Raw genomic sequence first — 11,912 nt, forward strand, 5'->3', positions numbered from 1 at the left:
ATGTTATACAGTTTCGTGAAGAACTGGACAAAACCATCCGCGATATCAGAGTGAAGAAGACACACCCTGCCGGCGTCGGAACGGATTTTAGGGATGTAGGTCAGAGTACGAGAGGCCCGGAGGGCCCTCGCCAAATATTTCCCAGGCTTATCTCCATGTTCATGGAACAACGCCCTGGAGCGCTGGTAGGCACGTTGGTGTCTGGCGTTCAAGATCGAAGGTATTGTTACCTATTTATTTATTTATATTTATTCAGAACATTGTGGAGATGAGAGGAGGAATTTTTGAATATCGATAGTTGGATTTTTATATGTATTTTTAAATACTTCATATTTTATAAACATAAGTATACTTATATGTATTTTATAAAATTGTTTTATGTAAAACCTCTGAGCCTCACAGATCAGGAGCTGCTTCTCTTTATCCATCATCAGGGTTATTACTGGGATTACCGGGGTCACTGGGGAGCAGGGATCGGTATGTTAATGCACAGATTCATTGTTATGGAAACAGATAACAGATTCCAAGTCTACTGTTTGTGGTTTCAGAAGAGACAGAAAGAGAAAGAGCGAGAGACAGAGAGATAAAGATATTTATATATATATAGAGAGAGAGAGAGAGAGAGAGAAAAGGGGAAAAGGGAGATGAAAGAAATGGTTCTCATCCCACCTCCTGACCAAGACAGGGTAGTAAGAATAAGCCGGTGGTATAGAGCCGACCCATAACCCATAAAGACTGCTTGCAAGCACAAGGAAATAATGGGGTGTTGTGGGGCTTTTACAGTGTGTTAGTGTCTGATCTGAGACGATTCGCGTAGACAACTTTGCAGCATGAATGAAATAATCCTCCTGTATAATGACAGCCATGTGGGATTGCAAGGGATAAACCAATTTAATGTTATGTGAATGGCTGGGGGGGGATTGCTTTTAATTTGGCACTGCAGGAGGCGATCAATTATGCCAGGCATGCCAAACTTTTTTCACCTCCCCCGGGTTAGCCCCCCCATATTAAATTTTTTTACAAAAGATCATGGCATTTGTTAGATCTTTGTTAGATCAGGTTTGATCAACTGTTTTTTTCGTTAGCTCTACTCTAAAATAGGCAATATTAACAATCTTTTTCAGGGGGGGGCTAACCCATAGCTAGCCCCCCCTCAACAAAAATTTCAACAAAATGTTACTGATTCTGATAGCTCTGCGTTAGATCAGGTTTGATCAGACAAAATTTTTGTTAGATCTAATTAGTCTAATTACTGAGATATTGCATATTAATGGCACCCCCTAAACTGAAATTTGGATTTTTTTAAATGGATTTTGGTAGATATTTGTTAGATCCGGTTAGATCAACTGGTTTTTTCGTTAGATCTATCACGCAGGAGGCCCGTATGTATACCCATCCCCCGCACACAAAATAGGATTGTGAATACCGCCTCCTGCGTGATAGATCTAACAAAAAAACAGTTGATCTAACCGGATCTAACGAATATCTACCAAAATCCATTAAAAAAATCCAAATTTCAGTTGAGGGGGGGCCAGACCCTATGTATACCCATTACCCGCACACAAAATAGGATTGTGAATACCGCCTCCTGCGTGGTAGATCTAACGAAAAAAACAGTTGATCTAACCTGATCTAACGAATATCTACCAAGATCCATTAAAAAAAATCCAAATTACAGGCCAGCCCCCCCTCATTAATATGCAATATCTCAGTAATTAGACTAATTAGATCTAACAAAAATTTTGCCTGATCAAACCTGATCTAACGCAGAGCTATCATAATCAGTAACATTTTGTTGAAATTTTTGTTGAGGGGGGCTGGCTACGGGTTAGCCCCCCCTGAAAAAGATTGTTAATATTGCCTATTTTAGAGTAGATCTAATGAAAAAAACAGTTGATAAAACCTGATCTAACAAAGATCTAACAAATGCAATGATCTTTTGTTAAAATTCTTAATATGGGGGGGCTAACCCGGGGGAGGTCTTTTTTCGCAGAGTGCCAGATTTGATGAAGTGAGCATGTGCGAGGGCCGACCATTTTGCCTGACATTCTTTGAACCATTAAAATTAAATGCAAATTAACTATTTTATGCAAAGTTTATTGAAAACGGCATACTTTTCATTTAGTCTTTTCATTAAATCTAAACAGGTGTTAAATCACTTTAATATAAAAAAAGGTAGCTGTCATTTTTGTTTGGACGAGAGGGGGGTGACTACCTGTGGTCTGGATTGTAAAGTGGTGAGCGGCCCGCAAGGACGGGGTTAATTCTGTTCCTGTGTTGGTTATGTTTGAATGTATTATGGATTATGTGTTATGTATATTTGTATTTAGTATTTATTGTTTGGTTTATTGTGTATTTATGTTTATTGGTCTATGGTGTTTTAGGCCAACACAGTGTTTGTGGTTATTGTTAATAAAATATGCTGTGGCCTGTTTTATCCAATTTCAGTCTCCGTGTCGTTAATTGGTGGGGTTTAGGTGGTAGTTGGTTTGTGGTGCACGGTACACACTACCTACATACATGTGAATCAGTGTGTATGTGATATAAAAAATAAAACTTTAAAGTGTGTCCCTGAATGGCAGAAATAAAATGTGGTCGCCGTACCGCATGGTCTCAGTGCAGGAAGCTGCTGCTGCTTTCACAAAACCATATAGTAGCCTGTGGTGCAGATTACAAGGAAACTTTAGCTTTGACGGAGCAAATGTAAAAAGAATATTAACCCTTTGAAGGCAATAAAAGATATAAAAGCCACGAGTCGAATGAAGTTATTCCCCCGCATTCTGCCCCCATGTAGTATCTGCAGCAATGGGACAGAATGGAATTAATGTATAAAGATAAAAAGGCTTTAAGTAGAGGGGAAACTCGGGGGTCCGCTAAACAAAAACTGTCTGCGCTTCTTACCCTAATAAAGTTGGCAACAAATATATAAACATAATATATAAACATATAAGCAAAGCAGTGTCTAGACCTTTCTCGGTTGACAGGAAGGTCGATGTGAATGGCATCTTAGGAGAGAGCACTCGCTGTTCAGACGTTCAGACTGGGCCTGTCCCCCTTGGACCATCTCGCGCACAGAGGGGTCTCGTAATGTGGTAACAGCGCACACACAGTGCACAGGCAGCTTTTAGGAGGTGAGGATGTGATGTGTGAGTCGTGTTTCACAGAGTGAAGTGTGAGGTGGGATGCAATGAGTAGGCATTAGCATAAGCGTGTGTTAGAGTGTGCGAGATTGTATGTGTAAGTGTGTGTTGGTTAGTCAGGGCAGCAGAGCTGGGGGAGGGGCACTGTTGGCTCAATAAAAGGTATTAGCGATGACTGAACACTTTGAAGTCTATTTAAGGACCTGGCTGTTATTTATTTTATGTTGTAACATTTCTGTGGTGCTCGCTGTAATTTCCTTCTCTCTCAGTTACTGAATCCACACAAGATTTCCACTTTCCATGCACTGATTTTACCACCAGCCTTTCCAAGTTTGTGACAGACAGCGATTCCACCTGTGCATATGCTGGGATGACAGATGCTAATCTGAAACAAAAAGCGTCTGATGACCTGACTTCGGTCTGGATCCGCTCCTGGATGCAGGTCTGGAGTCTTAGCAATACTCTGCAGCAAACGCTCTGGTAACAGTCCCAACAAAGAATGAGGATCCTCTGTTCCAATAAGCAGCATCATACACTCAGGACTGTCCTCTCAGATGCTCTCCTGATCCTTCCAGAACTCTCTCTCGCTGTCCTTCAAAGTCAATCAAAGGTCGGCCAGGGAGGGGAGGGGCGGACAGAAAATGTAAGGGGCTACAGATTTAAACCTTAATCAGATGCTTGTCTCATTTTAGATTCAGAGCCATAGGCCTACTCCATGCATGTTTAAATCCTCTCACTGGATTAACCTCTACCACTTCTGCTGGAAGGCTGTTCCACTTATCCGCCACCCTCCCAGTAAAGTAAGTCTTCCTTCTATTCCATCTGAGACTCTGACCCTCTAGTGTAAGATTCTGTAACTTTTCTTGTCCTATCCTGAAAACTGTTCCCCATTTCAGTCGCCCTCCTCTGAACTCTTTCCAGAATGTCAATATTCTTCTGGAGATGGGGTCTCCAGCATTGTACCCACTACTCTAGGTGAGGTCTGACCGGAAATCTGTAAAAGAATAAGTGGAATTTGCAGCTCCAGAACACGTCTTTGGCCAGCAGCCCCTGGTTTGAGGCTTATAAGCATAAAAGAGTTCCAGCCCAGGCCAAGTTCATGCATAGTCGAGGCCTCGCTGTGAAACCATTGGCTTTAAATTGGGGTCATCGTGATGTGACTCGTCTCCTGTTAGATTTGGTGAATTTGTTCTCTATTTAGCACCTACGCTTGTTTTGTGACCAGAATGTCCTGACGCAGTCTGTGGTTTCTTCAGGAGGTGGGGTCCAGATGTCTAGTTACTAAGACACGGAAATCGGCAGCCACCTTCACGTTGGTGATTGTGTTCCACGATGGTTCTCTCTCTGCTGTACTTCACCCTCTTCACAGGTAAGAAGGGTCCATCTACTTCAACAACCCATCTATCCTACCCCTGTCACGGATGGGTAGGGGTAGTAGAATCACCAGGGGGATGGAATCTGGAATGGAGAAGTGTGGGGTAATTAATAAAATAGGTCAGTAGATTGTAGTACGGAGAGGAGAAGCAGAATCTACGGTCGGCACATGAGGTAGAATCTAGAACTTGGAGGCAGGCGGCGTATAGAATGCGGACGGACTCTGATGTGACAGAAGAAAGACATTTTCATAAGGAACGCTAATACTGCTGTAACTAAGACCCCGTCTAATTACTATATAAGTGACAGGTTTACAAGTTGAAATATAAAATAATATACAGAGAGATTTGTTTCGTTAAAATATAGACAGACGGCATGTGCCGGCCTCGGTGTTACGGGGTTTGGCTCCAGGAGGAGATTGATATTCTGGACAGAGTTTAGAGGAGAGCCAGTGCAACGTGAATGGTTTGCAATGAAAAAGAGAAGAAGAGAGGGGATGGGAGAGAGAGATGGAGGGGAAGAGAGAGAGAGAGGGGATGCGAGAGAAGAGGGAGAGAGAGATAGGGGAGAGAAGGCAGACAGGAGATGAGAGAGAGAGACAAGGGAGCAAAAAGAGAGAGGGGATGAAATAAAATATTTAAATACATAGAGGGGTTTCACAAAGGACGGGAGAGAAGTTTATTTCTAAGAAGGAGAAAAGTTACAACAAGAGACCAGAATCTAACACTAGAGGGTCAGAGACTGAGAAGGAATGGAAGGGAGTTTTACAGAGAGGGTGGTAGATACATGGAACATCCTCCCAGCAGAGGTGGTAGAGGGTAATACAGCGAGGGTATTAAACATGCATGGGAAAGACATACGGCTCCTGAATTTAAGACGAGACCGATGACTGATCCCCCCGGCAGGATCTATGTTGAAAGTGCCGGGCTCTGTATTACCCACAGAGTTCTTTAATATCCATTTTTCTTTAATGGGTCTGTTACCAAAATTAAATTCCAGGACCACTAATGTGTTTTATGATGTTTTATGTGTTTGTGGGAGAAAAACCCCATAACCAGTAAAATGTGTGTGCAGTGGGTTAGAATAATTATTGAATAAGGGGACATACTAAAACGAATGACAAAATGGAATGCCCATAGACTATAATGGGGAGGAATGCCCATAGACTATAATGGGGAGGGATGCCCATAGACTATAATGGGGAGGAATGCCCATAGACTATAATGGGGAGGGATGCCCATAGACTATAATGGGGAGGGATGCCCATAGACTATAATGGAAGGGAAAATAATAATTGATTTTGAAATAAAAGCTTAAGAAATAGCATTTAGACCTTTGGCACACATACTCCCTTAGGACACACATGTGATCTAAAACTCAGATTACGTTGGATTATAGCTGTTTTCTATGGAATGACAGGTGAATGACAGATTTGAGGGAATGCCCATAGGATATAATGGGAGAAAAAAAAATCTTGTTTTTTAGAGAAAACCATATGACATATCATATAGATCTTTGGCACACATACTCCCCTAGTACAGGTATAGGTTCTAAACCTCATATTAAGTGGGATTATAGCTGTTTTCTATGGAATGACAGGTGAATGACAGTATTGATGGAATGCCCATAGGATATAATGGGAGAAAAATCAAACCTGTTTTTCAGACAAAACCCTCTGAAATATCATATCGATCTTTGGCACACAGACTCCCCTAGTACAGAGACAGGATCTAACACTCAGATTATGTGGGATTATAGCTGTTTTCTATGGAATGACAGGTGAATGACAGTTTTGAGGGAATGCCCATAGGATATAATGGGAGAAAAATGTAACTTGTTTTTTAGAGAAAACCCTCTGACATATTGTATAGATCTTTGTCATGTATACTCCCCTAGTACAGGTATAGGTTCCAAACCTCATATTTAGTGGAATTATAGCTGTTTTCTATGGAATGACAGGTGAATGACAGTATTGATGGAATGCCCATAGGATATAATGGGAGAAAAATTAAACCTGCTTTTCAGACAAAACCCTCTGAAATATCATATAGATCTTTTGCACATATACTCCCCTACTACAGAGACAGGATCTAAAACTCATATTAAGTGGGATTATAGCTGTTTTCTATGGAATGACAGGTGAATGACAGTATTGTTTTGTCTGAAAAACAGGTTTGATTTTCCTCCCATTATATCCTATGGGCATTCCCTCAAAACTGTCAATCACCTGTCATTCCATAGAAAACAGATATAATCCCACATAATCTGAGTGTTAGATCCCGTCTCTGTACTAGGGGAGTATATGTGCTAAAGATCGATATGATATTTCAGAGGGTTTTGTCTGAAAAACAGGTTTGATTTTTCTCCCATTATATCCTATGGGCATTCCATCAATACTGTTATTCACCTGTCATTCCATAGAAAACAGCTATAATTCCACTTAATATGAGGTTTAGAACCTATACCTGTACTAGGGGAGTATGTGTGCCAAAGATCTATATGATATGTCATATGGTTTTCTCTAAAAAAACAATATTATTTTTTCTCCCATTATATCCTATGGGCATTCACTCAATACTGTCATTCACCTGTCATTCCATAGAAAACAGCTATAATCCAACGTAATCTGAGTTTTAGATCACATGTGTGTCCTAAGGGAGTATGTGTGCCAAAGGTCTAAATGCTATTTCTTAAGCTTTTATTTCAAAATCAATTATTCTTATTTCAAAATCAATTATTCTTTTCCCTTCCATTATAGTCTATGGGCATTCCATTTTGTCATTCGTTTTAGTATGTCCCTTGAATAAGCGCAATTCAGTAAATGGTAAAAAGCATTGTTTCTAGACGTGTTTTTATATCGTCAGCGATTCACATTATATAAACATGTGAGGATCTGAAAACACAGAAAATGAAGGGAACGTTACTGAAATCACGTGACTGGGTCTGAACGGGGCTGTTGGGGAATCATACATGTGAAAGTGTGGAATTTACAGAGGGGCGCGCCGGGTACAGACAGCGTGACGCGGCTTTTCATTAAGAACCTTTTTGGAATTATTTTTTGTATTTTATATATATACTATATGGCCAGAAGTATCGGGACAGACGTCTTAATTACTGAAATCTGGTGGAAATCCTCCCAGAAGAGCGGCAGCCGTTATCGCTGCAAAGGGGAGCCGGCTTCATATTAATGTCTGTGTTTGTAACATATATCCATAACCGGAGACCTTTCCAAGGCTGACAGCGCGGTCCTCTCGGGAATTAAACTTCCAGGAGACGGAATCTTGTGTAAAAGTTTTATGCAGCTTTTATTTGTGATGCCGCACAGATACGCAGAGGATAGTAGGATGACCACATTTTATTTCTACCATTCAGGGACACACGGTGAAGCGGATGAGATCACACAGGCGTATATATATACCGTATTTTCTCAATTATAAGACAAGGTTTTTCAGAGCAAATGCTTTGAAAAATACCTCTCGTCTTATATCCAATGTCGTCTTATAATCAGACCTCCACAGTGCTGCAGGGGACCCAGATCCTCCTCTCTGACAGCCAGAGAACGTCAGTGTGATGCAAGCAAACAACCTCTGCTGCAGCCCGGCACTTCCGCTGGGGCTTCTATGACGGAGCCGCGACGTGGTGTAACCTTCTGGTGCTCAGTCATAGAAGCCCCGGCGGAAGCCCCGGGTAGCAGTGGAGGTTGTCTGTGTGCATTGCACAGCTGTCCACCAGCGGCCCCCACTTGACTCAAGGAAGTCTGGAGCATGGGGGGCAAGTCTAGGGATGCATCAGTAAGTCGGGGGGGCATAAAGGGTGGTATAAGGCATATCAAGGTGGCAGATTGGCAAATATGGGGTATAAGGCATATCAGGAGCATAGTGACATTTAAGGGGGCAGAGTGGCATATAGGGGGTGTAAGGCATATCTGGGGAGGCAGATATCCAAAATTCATGGATCCACATTCACACTCACTCTCACATTCTCGTTCACACAATCTAACTATATAAATATTTTCCTACCTTCTCTTTTGCTTCTACCAACCACTTCCACATCTTCCAAATACAGTGAGGGTATTAAACACGCATGGGGGAGGCAAATGGCTCCTGAATCTAAGACGAGACCAACGACTGATTACGGTTTGAGTCTTTACAGCAGGAGAAACGGCGACTAGACGGGGACCGGATGGGGCTGAAAATGCCGGTGAGCTCTGGGTTTCTAAGTCCCCAGCTAGGGGAGGTTGTGTTCCATCCAGGCACCCTTTGGGTACCATGAGGGTGGATCAGTTAAATCACTGTGCACTCCCTTGGCACTAAAAGGATGCAATCAGTGGGGAAAAGAGTAATTACTTCAGACCCCATTGCGAAAGCCAACAATCCTCATTTTCTGCCCAAGGATAGGGGCCGTCCAAAAATTTAAATAAAAAAAGACACCCAGCACTGGGTAAACAAACCAAATGACTCCACTTGTACCCAACGTTAATGTTAAATGGTCACGGACCCCGGGCGCTAACGCTGCTGAACGACATGCAGCTGAAGGAATAGAATGACTGCTATGGTATGATGTGAAGGTGACAGCTCCCCATCCAGCTCAAAAAGGCTTTATTATTATACTAATATATTATACAGAGGGGATCAGAATAGTAGAGTAACTTTCAGGTGATTGGTGCGCAAACGAAAATTAAAAATAAAAAAAATATATGTATATGATGGAAATAAAAAAATTTAGCAATAATTTTGCTGCTAGCTCACCAACGAAACAAACCCCACTGTTGTATCTATATCAATACAAACACATAGATTTCAGAAAAAAGGGTTTTAAATACCACCAATAGATGTGATATACGGACCGAAAATACATGGAGCCTCCAGGAAATATATTTGGATCTTACATGAAAAACAAAACAAAAATGGTGCAGTACATAACCACAGAATATAAAAAAATGAATTCAGTTGGACTCTTACATTTGGTGAGGCTTCCCCAAGCCCATATTATGTCCTATTCTGCTCTCTATCATAAGACTCCTTGGGCTGCTCCTCAGGGATCATCCATAGCTGAAGCTGTCTCACAAAGGCCCTCTGCTGGTCGGGGATTTCTGAGACTAGTTTTGCACCAAACGCTGCTTTAAGAGATGATAAATATTATTGATCTTCTGCTGGATTCGCTGGAGTTACTGGGACGAGGGGTCGTTGACTGGTCTGGGGGTGACCTGAATGTGGGCAGTTAGTGGGGGATTCCGCTGTCGCTGCGGTCAGTTATTCACTATTGTTACCCTCTTTAGGTGCAGCCGCACTCAGCGTCCTGCAGGACCCTCCATCTCTTGTCCGGCGGGAGGGTCAGACGGCCTGGATGTTCTGTACCTTAGGAGGGCCGCAGAGAGACTGGGATTCAGTATATTTTTACTGGAAAGTGAATTCCACCGGAATCCATAACAGCTCCAGAGTGACCATCACCTCCGGCCCCAGATCCCTGTCCAGCTCTCTCCGCATCTCCTCGGTCACAGCCAGGGACAGCGGACTTTATGAGTGTGAAATACGGACATATAAGGTAACACATGAGAACCGTACAGGGAACGGAACCCGACTCCTGGTGGGAGGTAAGATTATCATTGTATAATTTTATAGTTATCGGAACTGATTGCTCGCCATCCCTCTCTTCTTTAACCTATTAACCATTAAAACATACTCATAATACTGATGCTAATACCAGCCATCTTATCTGCCTTTAAGAAATCAAATTACCCCCTAATGGGCTCCAAATGCAGTTTTTTAATATAGGCAACATGACCGGTAACGTCGAGGTCGGCACCCTCTCCCTCTCAAGAAACACAAATGAACACAATAATATTTTATAATGTATATAGTTTATTAAAGTCAGCTTTTGGATAAAATTTGGCCGCAGTGCAGTCAATTTTCGCCTTCCGCACCATGACACGAACAGCAATCAATGCTTTATTTATTCAAATAACAAACACTTATTAACACGTGATAAAACACGAGGTACAAACATATGAAAACACTGACAATATTATTAACCCCTTCAGCCCCCTATGGACGTACCGGTACGTCCTGTCTTCTTACAGCGGCAGGGACTCATCCCTGCCGCTACACGGGAGATCAGCCTGGACTCCCCCCTGACTGCTGCCCGATCTCCTGTATCAGCTTCCGGTGCGAACGCCCTAACACAACATGTAAAAGGTCCCATTTGTGCCCTGTAAAGTCCAGAAAACCACAATAAAACGAGGCATGTGGGGTATTTCCATAATCAAGAGAGGCGGCTGAACACTTTAGGCGGGATTTCTCTGCCGTAACACATACCCTGTACAAAAAATCCTAAGAATACTACAAAATACTAAGACGTGTTGGTGAAAAAAAGTGCAGGAAATAATTTCTGCAGCCACCTTTGACAGTGATTGGTGGCCAAATACCTGCATGTAGAGCCCAAATACCCCTGATAGGATAGCCTGGGTTGTCTGCTTTACAGAAATATATACCTTTGTGGGTAATTTTATTTGTTTAAAATTAGTTTCAATCCTATCATACCTAATGTTAAAATTCTACGGCTTCGTAAAAAATAATGTCCACCTTATAGTATGTTGCCTATAAGTGCTGGGAAAATATGGAAAATCTATATAAATTAGGTATTTCTGAAATCAGGACACCTCAATTGATAAATCTGGATGGAATTTTCACTCATATTATAAAAAAAAAATATATATATATTAAAAAAAACAAAAACATTTTAGCTAATCATCCAACTATGGTATCAAACGAAAGCTCTATCTCTCCTTGAAAAAACAATATATAGTTTACATGATGGGTACACTATTCACAGGAACAGAGAATCATCGCTAAACCGACATACCCCAAAAATGGCAAAATTGCTACGGGCTTTGAGGTACCAAAAACCCCTGGGACTGAAGAGGTTAAGCCAACCCTTTGTTGACAACCTGATTAATTAGTAAACAAACATCACCAACGCTTTACTTAACACCTGTTCCAAACGTTACAAACAACCACACCGACCGGCACAGGCGTAACGCCGTATCCCCATCGTGACCACCGGCGGCCCTTTTCACAACCGGATTCACAAGGGCACAAGCCCAAGGAGTATCCTGCACCCAACCCGAGGGGTTGTGCACCACAAGTTTAACTACAACTCCTACAACGAGTTTTACTTAACCCTTGCACCATGCCAGCCCCATTAAACAACCGCAACCACAAATTACAGGGGATGGGAGGGAGGGAATGCTGTCCACTCCAAATTATAATTTCTTGTCCCTCACAAAGGGAGGGCCACCTTTATATGACCCTACTCCACTCCCAAGAGGTTTGATCCAGGGCATCCCTAACCAATCCCAGTAGAGGGTCCCCTGATTGCCTGACATCAAAGGGACAGAGA

The sequence above is a fragment of the Sceloporus occidentalis genome, unplaced genomic scaffold (genome assembly GCF_023333645.1).
Source record: "Sceloporus occidentalis isolate IW3139 unplaced genomic scaffold, rSceOcc1.0.p SCAF_148, whole genome shotgun sequence".
In the NCBI taxonomy this organism is placed as follows: Eukaryota; Metazoa; Chordata; class Lepidosauria; order Squamata; family Phrynosomatidae; genus Sceloporus; species Sceloporus occidentalis.